This window comes from Mustela nigripes, chromosome 9 (genome assembly GCF_022355385.1).
Source record: "Mustela nigripes isolate SB6536 chromosome 9, MUSNIG.SB6536, whole genome shotgun sequence".
NCBI classification, from domain to species: domain Eukaryota; kingdom Metazoa; phylum Chordata; class Mammalia; order Carnivora; family Mustelidae; genus Mustela; species Mustela nigripes.
The window spans coordinates 72,288,027-72,302,399 of NC_081565.1; the positions used below are offsets into that span (position 1 = coordinate 72,288,027).

The window sequence follows — 14,373 nt, forward strand, 5'->3', positions numbered from 1 at the left end:
TTTGGTTGTTGCCAACATTCAAATTCACCTTCAACAATGAAGAGCCCTCTCTACTGAGAACACAAACATTTGGAATAAAGTGAGATAGTATACAAAGGGAATAAGAAAATCAAACAGCTAGGAGCATTTGAGCCAGGGCATATCATCCTCCAATGAAATCACTTTTAAATCTTCAGGGCTGACTAAATGCTGTGAAAACAACCCTAAATCTCAATGACTTAACAAAATAAGCTATTTTGGTCTTTTCTAATAGTTCAGTGAAGGTCAGTAGGGGTGAGAGGGAAGTGCCCCACCCCAGGCTTCTGTTTTTAGGGACTAAGTTTCCTTCCTTTCAGTGACTCAGTCACCTCCTGCATGGTCTTGAAGATCTCCAGCAGTTGTTGGTGTGTGGCCAACAGATGAGGAAACAGAGGGGAGTATGGATGATTGTGCGTAAGGGTTTATTGGCAGGCCTGGAGTGGCAGGGTTCCTTCTGCCCACATATCATTGGCCAGAGCTCAGTCACATGACCACATCTAACTACGATGGAAGCTGGGAAATGTAGTCTAGTCCTAGGGCCAGGAAGTAGAGGAAATGGTCAGCCTGAACACCTAGCCAGTTTCTAATACAGGGCCTTCGAAGGCTAAGAGTTAGTGTGTTGTTGGTTTTTAAAAAAGTGAACATATTATACTATCAAACTGTATATCTATATCTATACTATGTATTATACTGTTATACTATATATGTTCACATCACATATGACATACAATAACATAACATATACTCCATAACCACATGTTATAACTGACGAGTGGTAAGAAGTCTGAGTACTAAGGTCCAGTTAACATGTACATTTATATTTTGTGATGAAGAGAAATGCTTCATTAGTTTGACCAAGTGGACACCTAATGTATTATAGGAGTATTACTGCCAGATTTTTAACCTCACGCCCTCCTGAAAGGGAGCCAACATTTCTAAATGTTCACCCTGACAGATTTAATTTTAAGAAAAATGACACAAGTCAACTGTAAAAATAACCGATGTTATTTTTTAAAGTTTGCTGGAACTATATCAAGGGTAAGGTACCATGTGTGGTCATTTAAGAAACCACAGTTTTCTGGGTAACATGTGGCTTTGAAACTGGGGATCTTCTTTTCTGGAATGAGGCAAACTGTGTGTACTAGGGTCTCCAGAAGATTATAAAGTAGAAAAATCAGAGGATTTAGGGCCAAAGTTTTAGTTTGTGGCTTTGATTAAAAAGTATCTGAGAAATTGGGTAAGTACTTTCTCTGTGCTTCAGGAAACTGTCTTATAAAAGGGAGATAATATTGACCTTGCAGGGCTATTTTGAGGGTTAAATTATAAAATGTATGTGGAAGCAGGTTTTCTACAAATTCTAGGTCCCTCCTAGCTCCACTACTACCTTAGTCACTGACCAGCTGTCTGAACTTGGGAAATTCTTTTACTTGTCTGGGCTCAGTTTTCTCATCTGTAGAATGAAGGTGTTGGATTAAAAAATGTCTAAATTCCTGTGAGCTCTAAAATTCATGGGCAATGTATGAGAGTTTCATATATTTGTTGGCTCAATTGGTATATTTCGGGGACTTAATAAAAAGAGAATTTTGAAAATAAAGTCATACTTGAAAACTGGTTTTTATGGTCTTACATGTATGTGTATCCGTATGTCTGTCTGAGGCAGAGTAAAGAAAGACACAAGAGGCCCAGTGTGCACTAACCCTGATTTTCAGTTACTTATAAACCAGGATATAAGATAGAGCATAAATCATCATCTCCATGTCCTTTTATATCTGCCGTCCTTTAAATATTCACTGAGCTATAACATACCTTATGACACTGCTCTTGCCTCATTTGCTCTTAAGGTAAACTCTGTGTATGCATCTTACCCCTCTCCTAGATTGTAATATCCTTGAGAGCAGAGTCTATATTCTGTCTTGGTCACATTAATAAAACTTCCCATAGTGACCAGAATAATAGAGTGTGGCAAAAATGTTCTGTAAAGGGTCAGGTAGTAAATATTTTTGACTTTGTGAGCCATATGATCTCTGTCCCCACTACTAACTCTGTGGTCTTAGCTCAAGGTCACAGGCAGACCATAAACAAATGAGAATGGCTATATTTAAAACAAAACAAAATTTAAAAACCCCATTATTTGCGGACAATGAACTTCAAATTTCATATAACTCTCATGAAATAGTCTTATTTTGATTTACTTTTTTAACATTGAAAAATGTAGAACACAGTTTTAGCTCATGGGTTGTATAAAAAGCAGGCAGCAAGCCGGATATGGTCCATAGGAGATAGTTTATTGACCCCTGTTGAATGCTACAAATTCTTATTAGTTTTTGCTGCTGAATTCAGTGAAGTAGGTATTTATTTATAAATTTTTATTTTCAAAAATGGTATGTAAGGTGCCATTCTCTCCCTATCCTGTTCAAGCTACGGTCCCTTGTAAGTGACTCAGATATCTGCAGATTTCCATGTTATGCAGAAATAGAAAGAATATTCATATAATAATTTTTTCAAACAATAAGAACAATTACGTGGGACTGTAATAAGCTTTTCTCATGCATATAACAAAAGTGGGTGTTGGGATTACTTTTTACTTAGCTGATGAAGTGAAGAATATTAATTACTAATGTTATGATAAAAGGGCAAGAGAGTAGGCAGTGGCACCTGGAGGAGAATCCTCCCTCTATTTCTTGCCAACTGTGTTCTTGGGCAAGCTACTTAATTTTTCCGAGTCTCTCCTCTTCTGCTTGCAGAGACAGTAATAACCCTTCTTGCACGATTGGTTTCAGGGTTGGAGCAATTATGTGAACATCTAGGTCAGTTCCTAAACCACGATCCACTGTTAATAGAGGTTACTTAACATCATCTTCCTCTTCTGTTCCTTCTGCAGAGTGGACAATTTGGGATCCCCGTAGTTTAAAACATCTTTGTAAAATAAGAACAAGTATTGAGAATTTCCTGTGGGTAGTTGAACATAGAATGCAAACATGGGAAAGCTTCACGACTTTGTTTTTATAACTTGTAGCCAGATGTCACTCCAACTGAGCAGAACTCTGCACTGAGGTAAGCGGAGGAGAAACACTGCGGCCATACTGAGAAAAAATTAATTTGGAGAACATTAAGCAGACAACCTTCTCCATCTTTGTTCTCATCTATTGTTAGTTGTTAGAAGATCCCTAGAACCTGAAAAAAAGGAAATACAAAGGATGTATGGTTGATACAAGAAAATGCACCAAATAAAGAAGTCTATAGTTGATAGTAAGGGCTGTGAACATTTTGAGGTCAAAGTATATTCCATTGACGGGGGTTATAAATCAGTTCTTTAAACTTAAACAACTTATTAAAGACAAACTTGCATGGGATCGTGACGCAAGTGTTATTTATGCATTCTGCTCCACTTAACTTTCTACTTAGCCATAAACCTAGCTACTGGGGCTTACAGGATGGGGGTAATTCTGAGAAGGAACAGCTGTTTTAACAGCAGGTTGTGGGAAATGCCACCCCAGGAGGAGGGTCAACCGACATGACTCATCTAGGTCAAAACACAAATCAGAAAAAAATGCAAGTTGACTTATAAAATGAGTCTATTACTCATCAGAGTGGACAGTATTGACTACAGGTTTAACACATCAGCGGCCAAAATATTTGATTATTAACTGTCTAGTTACAGCAACTCTCCTTCTGAACCCACTCAAAGCATCTGGTTAATGCAATGTTTGCTGCCTGCACTTACTGTGCCCTCTTTTGGACAGCAGGAATACATACTGCTTTTGCTGTAATCACATAGTACATAGGTTTGGGTAGAGGTTTGCAATTTATGAAGCACAATTTCAACTCAATAGCATCTCTTATGGATTGAATTCATCTCCCCAAAAGATACCAAGATCCTAATGTTTACTATGCGGGAAGTGACCTTACTTGGAAATAGGGTCTTTGTAAATGATTGAGTTAAGATGAAGTCATTAGGGTGAGCTCTACTCCAATGTGACTGTTTTTCCTTTTTTTTTTTTTTTAATTTTTTTTTAAGGGGAAATTTGGACACAGAAGTATATGTGCAAATAGGGAAAATGCTATGTGAACACGATGTAGAGATTGGGGTAATGTATCTATAAGCCAATGAATGCCAAAGATTGCCAGCAAACCTTCCAAAGGAAGAAGAGAGCCATGAAATAGATTCTCCTCACTGCCCTGAGAAGGAAGCAATCTTGCCAATACCTTGATGACCTAGGAATTCTACCTTCTGAAATGTGAGACAATAAATTGCTGTTGTTTGGGCTATCTACTTGTGGTACTCTGTCACAGCAATCCTAGCAAACTAATATAGCATTTGGTGATGATACGTAACAATATTCCTGTGAGGTAAATATCAGTATTCCAATGAAAATGAAGATCCCAAACTCCACGCTTTCTGCCTTATGACCATAGCAAGGTCAGGGTCTTGTGGTTCAATGAACTTCATGCTCAGCTGTGAGACTGGCACAGTCCAAGTGGCCTCTCCAGGTAGTGATGGATGAGAGAGTGTGTCAAGATATTTTTAGCTCTAAGTATTAGAAAACCCAATTCACAATGTCTTGAATTATTTGGAAGTCTTCCTATCCTACAGAGAAAGAATTTCTGAGATAGGTCAACTCCAGAGTTGTAAATGAAGTCAATATATTGGTTAATGACATCATTTAGGACTAAGACTTTTTCACATTTCAGCTCTTCAGTTTTTAGCATTTGGATTTTGTCCTCAGTCTAGTTCAATGCTGTCCTATGCAAATATAAAGCAAGCCACATATGAGATTAAAATTTTTTTAGTAGCCACATTAAAAAAGGTAGAGAAACTGGTACCATTAGTTATAATAATATATTGTCTTTAACTCATATTTATCATATGAGTTATCATATCATATCATATTTATCATTTCATATCATATCATTTCATATCATATCATATTTATCATTTCAACATCTATATCAACACATTTAGTAGTGTGGTGTTTGGCACAGGACTTCTCATTTTGAACTAGCAATGTTTCAAGTGCTCAATAGAGACCTATGGCTGTGTTGAACAGAGTGGGTCTAGTTACTTCACTGTTCTAAGATTGCCACAGGAATTGAGGCATCAGATCCAATCCTAAAAGTGTCCAGAGGTCATCTCTTCTCTTTCTCTGTGTAAAGAAAAATTCCCCCTAGCTGGCTTGCACACCTCCCTCGTGCCTCATTGGCCAGAATCCCTTCTTGTGCCCACGCCTACTCCAATTACAAGCAAGGAGAACAAGACCCTAAAATTGGCTCAGGCCAAACAAAACTCACTTTTTGTTCCCAGAAACACGTATGTATGTGCAGGAGGATGGATATTTGCTTGTTTCTGGCAGAGAGGAGGAAGATGAGAGATGGACTTTGGAAATGGAACAAAAAATGTCTTCTAAAGCAGTAAGAGCAAGATGAGTAAGATGGTGATGGGGCAGATAGCAACAGTCAAAGTAAGTCCTGGTAGAAAGACAAAGGCAAAGAGTTGTGCTTTTTAGCTTGCAGTGGGTGTGGGTGCTTTATGTTATTTTTTTTTTTTTGAAGATTTCATTTATTTATTTGAGAGAGAGAGCACGAGAGAGATCATGCACACATGAGTGGGGAGGAGGAGCAGAGGGAGAGGGAGAAGCAGACTCCATGCTGAGCATGGAGCCCGATGTGGGACTCGATCCCAGGACCCTGAGATCATAACCTGAGCAGAAAGCAGACATTTAACCAACTGAGGCCTGTCGGCCAACCAAGTGCCCCAGGTATGGGCATATTAAAGACTATACCTGGTCAGGGGCACCTCAGTAGCTCAGTCCGTTGAGCATCTGACTCTCGATCTTGGCTCAGGTCATGGTCTCAGGGTCATGGGGTCTGCCCATGTCAGGCTCTGTGCTCAGCATGGAGTGTGCCTGTCCTTCTCTCTCTGCTCCTCTCCAACTTGCACTCTCATCTCTCCCTTTCTCTCTCGAATAATGAAATAAAAATAAAATCTTAAAAAGAAAAAGGACTATACTTGGTCAGTCTACAGAAAAGCATTGAAGCTGAGGGTCCGACTGTAAGACAGTATAGCTTCTTAGAAGTTTAAAATTAGGTATTTATAACCTAATTTTGATCAGGCCATATTCACATGATAGAGACAGAAGGAATAGTTGGTTTTGGCTATTGATAAAGAATAGGAGAACAGCATTTTTTCACAGCTGTAATCATGATAAGGTAGGCACAGTTTATGGTATGTGGCTGAATTTTTATTCCACTAGAATTTGCACTAGATAGTACCAAAAATATTTTTATAACCAAGAGGATAGTAAGAGAATCCGCTTGAATTAAGTGTGCCTTTCTCCATCATAGCTTGTCAGGCCCATTTCAGGTATGACCTGAGTCATCTTTTCAGAAAGCAGATTCTTGTTCCATAAACATGGAATTGTGACTTTTTCCCCCTCTTACAGAAGTAACTTATATTTCATGTTCTCAACACATTTTTGAAGAAGCTAACATTTCTGGGACTAGAAATTGAATTAGGTTGATGGGTCTTACCAACATAACAAGGCTACAGGTATAGGGTCTGGAGTTGGGTCCTGCCATGGTGCTCATATTTGCCAAAAGAGATGACGACCAATACGGATTTCCCCTAGTTCACAGACTAGGATGCTTGGGGACCAGACATTCTGTTCTACCATAGCTATAGGGAACAAAGCAGAAAGAGACATGGGAGCATGGCACCCACCACCCTTCAGTTCAACCTCAGGTTGCCTTCCCTCTTGTACTCTTGCAATTTCATGGACTGGCATGCCTAACCTGCTCAAGTTTCTGCATTTTTGTTTTGAAGATTTTCTTTCAGAGTCTACACTGAAACAGCGACAGAGGGCGCCTACTCAGAAAGGGGAAAAAAAAAAATCACTTGTGATTCTCAAGAGGCTCGTTCGTCTAAGTCTACAAGGCTGATGAGGTGTTTGCCTCCGAAACACTCTGTGGTAGCCAAGGGGTGTGAAATGTGACTCATAACAGCACTTGACCTCTGGCTCACCAGTGCACACTGCCAACATGTTCATGGAAAGAGGCAAGTGTGTGGAGCTGTTGCAGTCAGGCCCTCTAATTCCAGAGCCCCATTCTGCTGCCTTACAAGTGACTTTGGCATTGAGGGCTGCTCATCTGGGCAATACCACTTCTCCTGAGCATGCTTTAGGAATGTGGTCTTTCTGGGAAACATAATGGAAAATGACAGATTTAAGTCAGGTAGTGAAAGCTGTAAGAAATAACCACGAACCAGCCTACCCTGCAAACAGAGAGAACTCTTGCCTTCTAAAGCCCTGTGTATTAGGGAATGGATCTTAAGTAGGTGAGCTCTTCTTTTAAGCAATGACCTGCCCCCACCTTGGTGTTCTCACCTTCTTTTCAGCCTTTCCTTGTGCTGACTGTTTGCTGTCACAGGCAATTTTAGTAATGTGTGTTAAGACACTTAACTCAAAGGCTACCCTAGGGACAGCTGACTATCTCCTCGGTACACATCTGTAATGCTGTGTCAGCATGGTCATCTCTTCCCACCTCCCACCCCCATGACATTCTGTATTCTGTGTTAGGACTCCTAGAACCACTACTCACAGGACCTGTTATTCTGAAAATTAAATTCACAATGAGTGATGGTATTTGGATGCCCACCATAGGATGTTACCGATGTTTTAAGACATGCTTTCTAAAAGTTTTACAAATAATATGCAGGCACATCATTCTGAAAGTGGTACCTTCAACCCATGGTATTTTCTTGGGATCTAGCCAGTAGAGTTAGAGCTTTTCTTTTTGACTTAAAGCATCTTTTCTAAGTTTCGGGGGACACTGGGGGAAAAAAGTGTATGTGAAACAGGCAAGTTCTACAAATAATTCTTAAGGGAGGGAAAGCAACTCACTTCATTTTACAAAGACAAAATGTCACATTGAAACTAGAGGCCTGTATCCTGTCACTAATGCAAAAGAAAGAATGGTACAGGCAGAGGGAGAAATAAGTGAATGAATGAGTTAATCTGAAGGAGCCAGCTTGACCTACGGCATAGCTTGATTTAAGCTAATACTTTCGAAGTTGACTTAAATCTTTCAAGCAATTCCAGGAGCCTGGTTGATGGTATGAAGTACTAAAGTATGCTGGTGGTCATTAAGCATTAATCTAGTTTCTAGACTCCATTAAGCTGTTACCAAGAGAGGAGCTTATAGAATAGGAGTAACTACTCTCTATCTCCCGGTGGGGACTGAGCTTACTAGCTGATTAAACCAGGGACCGCGTGACGTTGGAGAAGTCCTCATGTGCTTCTGGCAAATATAAAAGGGCCGTTCAACAAACAGAGGCTGGTTTGAAGGTGCAAAAACCACACAAACTGTATTCAGCCAAATTATTTCAAAAATAAATTTAGAAGATTATCCAGGGTCTCAGCAGTCGTTTGCAAAATCAACAGTTTTTCATGTCATTTTCCCCTTTCCTCGTGTATGTTAGTAGACGCGACTGCAGCATCTGCATTCGTGGCTCTGAGAGAAGGAGTCAGCGGCCGAGGCTGAGAGAGCTTTCTGTGTTTCCTGGCGTGATGACAGATGAGTGCACTTGAGGAAGTGGTTTACTAAAGAGACCCGAGTAGCTGGTAAGAGTGGCTGAACATGTCGTGTGGGGCAGGGCTGCCCCATTCCCTCTGAGCAGGTTCACGACCTTTGAAGACTGGCATCTGGCCAAGCTGTCTGGAGGCATGGGTAATATTTTGGAAAGGAAAAATGATGGAGGCATCCACTGTTTAGAGATTCAGGCTCTCTTGTCTCTCTCCTTTTTGCCTCTCTTTGTCTCTGTCTCTTTCTTTCTCTCATACACACACACACACACACACACACACAAACACACACAAATGGATTAATGTATAATGGACACCTAAAAAATTATAAAACTCCTTACAGTTTAAGACTGGTGACTTTCAAGTTAATTTTAGCAGCAGAAAAATTACTTCCAGGTAAGTTTTCGGTCAGGACTCCTAAATATGAAAGAGAGACAAGTAGAGCTCCAGTTGTCGGACGGAAAGGTTAGCCTGCTTAGCTTCCTCCTCAGCTCTGGCCCTATTCCTCCTCCTCATTTCTAGGCCTCTGGAACATGTCCTGGAGCTCAAATCCAAGAGAACACTTCCATTTGGCTTAAAAAGGAGATGGCCACAAATTATCTGTAGTCGGTAACTTGACATGAACATGCTTAAACATTTTCATGAATGAACCTGGAAGTTTTGGTCTTTGTGGAAACTAGGTGGGATGTCACCCCTTTGTAACATGGGCCTTAGAGATATTTTTGCAACAGCACAAACTTTATTTCATGTCTGTTTTTCTTTTTTTTAAAGATTTATTTATCTATTTTATAGAGACACAGAGAGAAAGAGAGAATGCCATCAGGGGAAGGGACAAGGTTGCACATCTCAAACAGACTCCCTGCCGAGCAGAGAGGCCAACGCAGAGCTGGATCCCCCCCTCCCCACCCTGAGATCACAACCTAAACAAACCAAGAGCTGGATACTCAACCCACTGAGCCATCAAGGTGCCCCTATTTCAGATATATTTTTGAAGCACATCAAGCTCTCAATTAGAAACAAAGATCTCAAGTCACCATTTTCAGTTTGAAAACATTTATTTATGTATAAGCATACACACACACACACACACACACACACACACACACACTAATTCTCAAATACAAAATCTTTTGCCTGAGGTAGAGGAATCAACAAGCAAAAAGAGACTTTGCATCATGGATGTACCAGTCCCATAAAAGTGGGCAACAAGGTTATCATCTCTGATTTTTAGTGTCCTCATCTGTCAAATGGGAATAATACCATCTGTGGTAGGCTGCATCGTGCCCTCTAAGGATGTTTACATCCTAATCTCAGAACCTATGAATATGTTGTTACCTTAGATGGCAAAAGGGATTTTGCAGATGTGGTTAAGTCAAGGACCTTGACATAGAAAGAGTCTTTGTAGACCCTAAATGTGATCCCATATCCTTGTGAGAGGCAGAAGGAGACATCTGTTTACAGAAGAAGAGAATGCAGTGTGACTCAAGCGATGTGGCCAAAAGCCAAGGAATGCCAGAAACCAGTAGAAGGGAATCTTCCTTGGAGCTTTCAGAAGAAACTGCCCTGTTGACACCTTGTTTTTTAGCCCTGAAAAACTCATTTTGGACTTCTGGCCTGCACAACTGAAAGAGAATAGGTTTCTGTTGTTTTAAGCCACGAAACTGGTAATCTATGGCAGCAACAGTAGGATACTAACGCAACCTCTGTCATACATGATTTTTGTGATTACTATAATGAGATCACACACTCATATGTGCACCATGTCAGTGTACAGATTTTAACAAAGAGTGTTGCTGCCCTTCTTCTTTCTGCATGAAACATGTAATTGAAAAAGGAATTTTATGTTTGTAAATTAAATCACTGAGTGCCTATAGGAAGGAAGACTTAACTACTCAATGACTAGTCAGAAGATGGCAAGGCACTAAAATTAAATCTGTAGATTTCCAGGGGTAAGACCATTATTGTGGCGATCTGACGCTTTTTCCTTATTGGCATTTTGGTGCTTATTTTCTTGAATGGTAAAGCCTAACCTCTTGGATTATGAAGGGTTTACCGAATGTCTTTTTTCCTGTGGATTAGTTCCTTAATTATGTTTGGCAGAGGCTAATTTTTTTTAAACATTTAAAAATTTATTTATCTGAGAGAAAGAGAGAGAGAGAGAGAGCACAAGCAGGGAAGAGCAGAGGCAGAGGGAGAAGCAGGCTCCTTGCTGAGTAGGCAACCGGATGCAGGCTCGATCCCAGGATACCAGGACCATGACCTGAGCCAAAGGCAGAGTCTTAACCCTCTGAGCCAGCCAGGCACCCCTGGCAGAGGCTAATTTTAAAGTAAATTTGAATTTTTGATTGATGATGACAGGGGAGGGGGAAGCCAGCCCATGAAACAACAGGTGGTACCTTAAGAACTGACTACCTATATTCTGAGTTTGAAATAGAAAGGCCATTTACAAATATGTGTGTGTGTGTGGGCAATGCATGTGAGTCCTTGATGTGTATTTTTTTAATTTGGAATCATATGAGAGAGGACTAACATTTGAAGGATATTAATGTTCTGTTTGGCAAAGGAAAAATATTGTGGGAGAAAATTAGCTGTTGGAATAAATTACGATATTCTCCATTATTGAGTGGGTGGCATATAATCATCTCTCTTGATTCCCTGAGATTGTTTAATCTTTGGGATATTTGTTTATGATTTTATGCTTTTCTGGTCATCTTTATTGAAACCCTGTAAGAGGGAGGTGTAGGACTATTGTATAAAAGGAAATTTCAAAATGGAGCAAGCAAGCCTAGCTGAGTGAGAGAGTCTCTTTTAAAATAGAGCCAAGAGGTCATAGAGGTCATAGGGAAGAGGGATTTATGCACATCCTCATCACCTCATCTGAGAGACTATGAACTTCTTTTTAACTGCAAGCCCTCAGCCTGGGCTTAACTCCCTCCTCACCAGGACACCTGAATGTTCACATTGTTCATTCCCCAAGGGGCCAATCGGATTTGACAGGTTTCAAGCTTCCAAATGCATATTAACTCAACCAATACCAGTTAACCTAGTTTCAGTCCCTGTTTTGCACAGAGGACCTAAATGAGAATGTTACTTGTGTCCTCTCATATTAGAGCTATTCCCCTTCTTTGTCTTCCTTGGGAATAAGAGCCAGGTTCCTACCAGTCTATTTCCTGAATTTTGCACTTGAATTGCCCAATGACTGTTTGCTTAAATTTTCAGTGAATTCTTCCTTGGTTGACAAGTGGTTCTTAATACCTAAGCTTATTCCCTAAACAGGTATTTGCAATAGTGATCAGATCATTCCTCACCAAGAAATGGACAGATCTGTTTTCCTACATTTATAAATACAGCAAAGGGGGCACTCCATTCAATGCTGCCAATGTCTTATTCAGTTTAAGGGAACTGTGACATAGAACACTAGCAAAGAGAGCAAAGTGTGGATGATAAACATTCTTCATCCATTCCACAAAATTTAATAGTCTGGTGTTTGTTTAAAACAACTTAAATAATCATTTCTTTCCAAAACTAGACTAAACAGTGTCGAACATTCTGTCCTGTTTCAGCATGTGAGCATAATGAAGGTAGAGAAAAGAATTAAGAAAGATTACAGGTGATTGTTGTTTTTTCCTGGGTAAAGGCACTTTAATTCTCTTTTCTTTGGTGAGACTCCCAAAGAGGGCCTTCTGTACCCTTCGAATGTAGAGTCTTTTGTAAAGAGAAATGGTCAGTTAAAATCTAGCCATTGTTCTGTTCTCAAGCAAGTTAGAAGGGGAGGGTATAGGTTGAGGGAGACATGAATACAAGGTCTTTTAAGATGGTTTGAAAAGAGACCACACAGCTTACCTCTATTTAACTCTTAATTAACAAACTAAACAAATGTTGGGAGAAGAGTTCTTTGAGATTTTTTTTTTTTTTTTTTTTGAGTGGAGGCCTAATCCCTTTAATGTGTTTGGGAGTCGTAAGACCACAAATCTCAAGGTAAACTTAAAAAGTGAATTTTGAAGTATCAATTGCAAGACCAATTTTTTTTGTTGTTGTTCTATTTTCTAAAATTTCAAAAACAGTTTCTAACAGTCCCTCACCCTCAGTTCTAGGAGAACGAGATTCCTGAGTGTATGTCCAAGGACCACAACCCTGTCATTCACATCTTTTCTTAGTACACAGCTTCAGGGAATCACATGACACCGACCAAGTTAAGAACAATATTTCAAGCTTTCAAATATTCTCCTTGAAGATCTATAATAGAATTAAACTAAAAGCAAAATCATTGAAGTTTTGTGTAGTTTATATTTTATATTTTGTGTGCTTCATTTTTAAAAATAATTATGTTTTAAATTATTCAATTGTTTTTGAATACCTGACACATATCCATGAAACGCGACTCAAAAGGTACTGTGAATACACCCCTTATTCTTGTCTTCTGACCATCTTGGTTTTCAGAAACCAAAAAGCATAAGATACCTCAGAATAAACCTACCCAAAGAGTAAAAGTATCTGTACTCTGAAAACTATAGAACACTTATGCAAAATTGAGGAAGACACAAAAAAGTGGAAAAACATTACATGCTCATAGATTAGAAAAACAAATATTGTTAAAATGTCTATGCTACCCAAAGCAATCTACACATTCAGTGCAATCCCTATCAAAGTACCATCAACATTTTTCACAGCACTGAAACAAATAGTCCTAAAATTTGTATGGAACCCCAAAGACCCCAATATCCAAAGGAATACTGAAAAGAAAACCAAAGCCGGAGGTATCATAACTGTGGACTTTAAGCTATATGCCACAGCTGTAATTATCAAGACAATGTGGTACTGGCACAAAAACAGACATACAGAACAATGGAACAGAATAGAGAACCCAGAAATGGACCCTCAACTCTATGGTCAATCATCTTTGACAAAGTAGGAAAGAATGTCCAATGGAAAAAAGATAGTCTCTACCACAAAAGGTGTTTTGAAAATTGGACAGCCACATGAAGAAGAATGAAACTGGACCATATTCTTACATCATACACAAAAATAAATTTAAAGGGGTTGAAAGACCTAAATATAAGATAGGACTCCATCAAAATCCTAGAGGAGAACACAGGCAGCAACCTCTTTGACTTTGGCTACCAGCAACTTCTTGCTAGACATGCCTTCAAAGGCAAGGAAAACAGAAGCATAACTGAACTACTGTGCCTTCATTAAGGTTAAAAAGCTGTTGCCCAGCAAAGGAAACAGTCAACAAAACTAAAAGGTAACCTACAGAACGGGAGAAGATATTTGCAAATGTTTTATCAGATAAAGGGCTAGTGTCCAAAATCTAAAAGAACTTGTAAAACTCAACACCCAAAAAACAAATAATCCAGTCAAGAAATGGGTAGATGACACAAATAGACATTTCTCCAAAGAAGACACACAAATGGCCAGCAGATGCATGAAAAACTGTTCGACATCACTTGGCATCAGGGAAATACAAATGAAAACCACAATGAGATGCACAGAAAGGAGAACCCTCTTATACAGTTGGTGGGAATGCAAACTGGTGCAGCCACTCTGGAAAACAGTACAGAAGTTCTTCAAAAAGTTGAGAATAGAGCTACCCTATATCTCAGCAATTGCACTACAAAGGATACAGAGGTTCAAAGGGGCAAATTCATTCTAATGTTTATAGCAGCAATGTCCTCAGTAGCCAAACTTTGGACACATGAATGGATAAAGAAGATCTGATATATATATATATATATATATATATATATATATATATGCCAAAGCTGTAATTATCAAGACA

At 39.3% G+C, this 14,373-nt stretch overlaps 1 long non-coding RNA gene across 1 annotated transcript in view; it reads right to left on the reverse strand.

The window, feature by feature from the left end:
* Positions 1-2,557: 2,557 nt before the first annotated feature.
* Positions 2,558-14,373, reverse strand: part of LOC132025161 (uncharacterized) — a 121,632-nt gene continuing 109,816 nt past the window's right edge. Inside the window, exon 3 of the long non-coding RNA XR_009406440.1 lies at positions 2,558-3,192. This is a non-coding gene — a long non-coding RNA (uncharacterized LOC132025161). The remainder of the gene's footprint in view (positions 3,193-14,373) is intronic.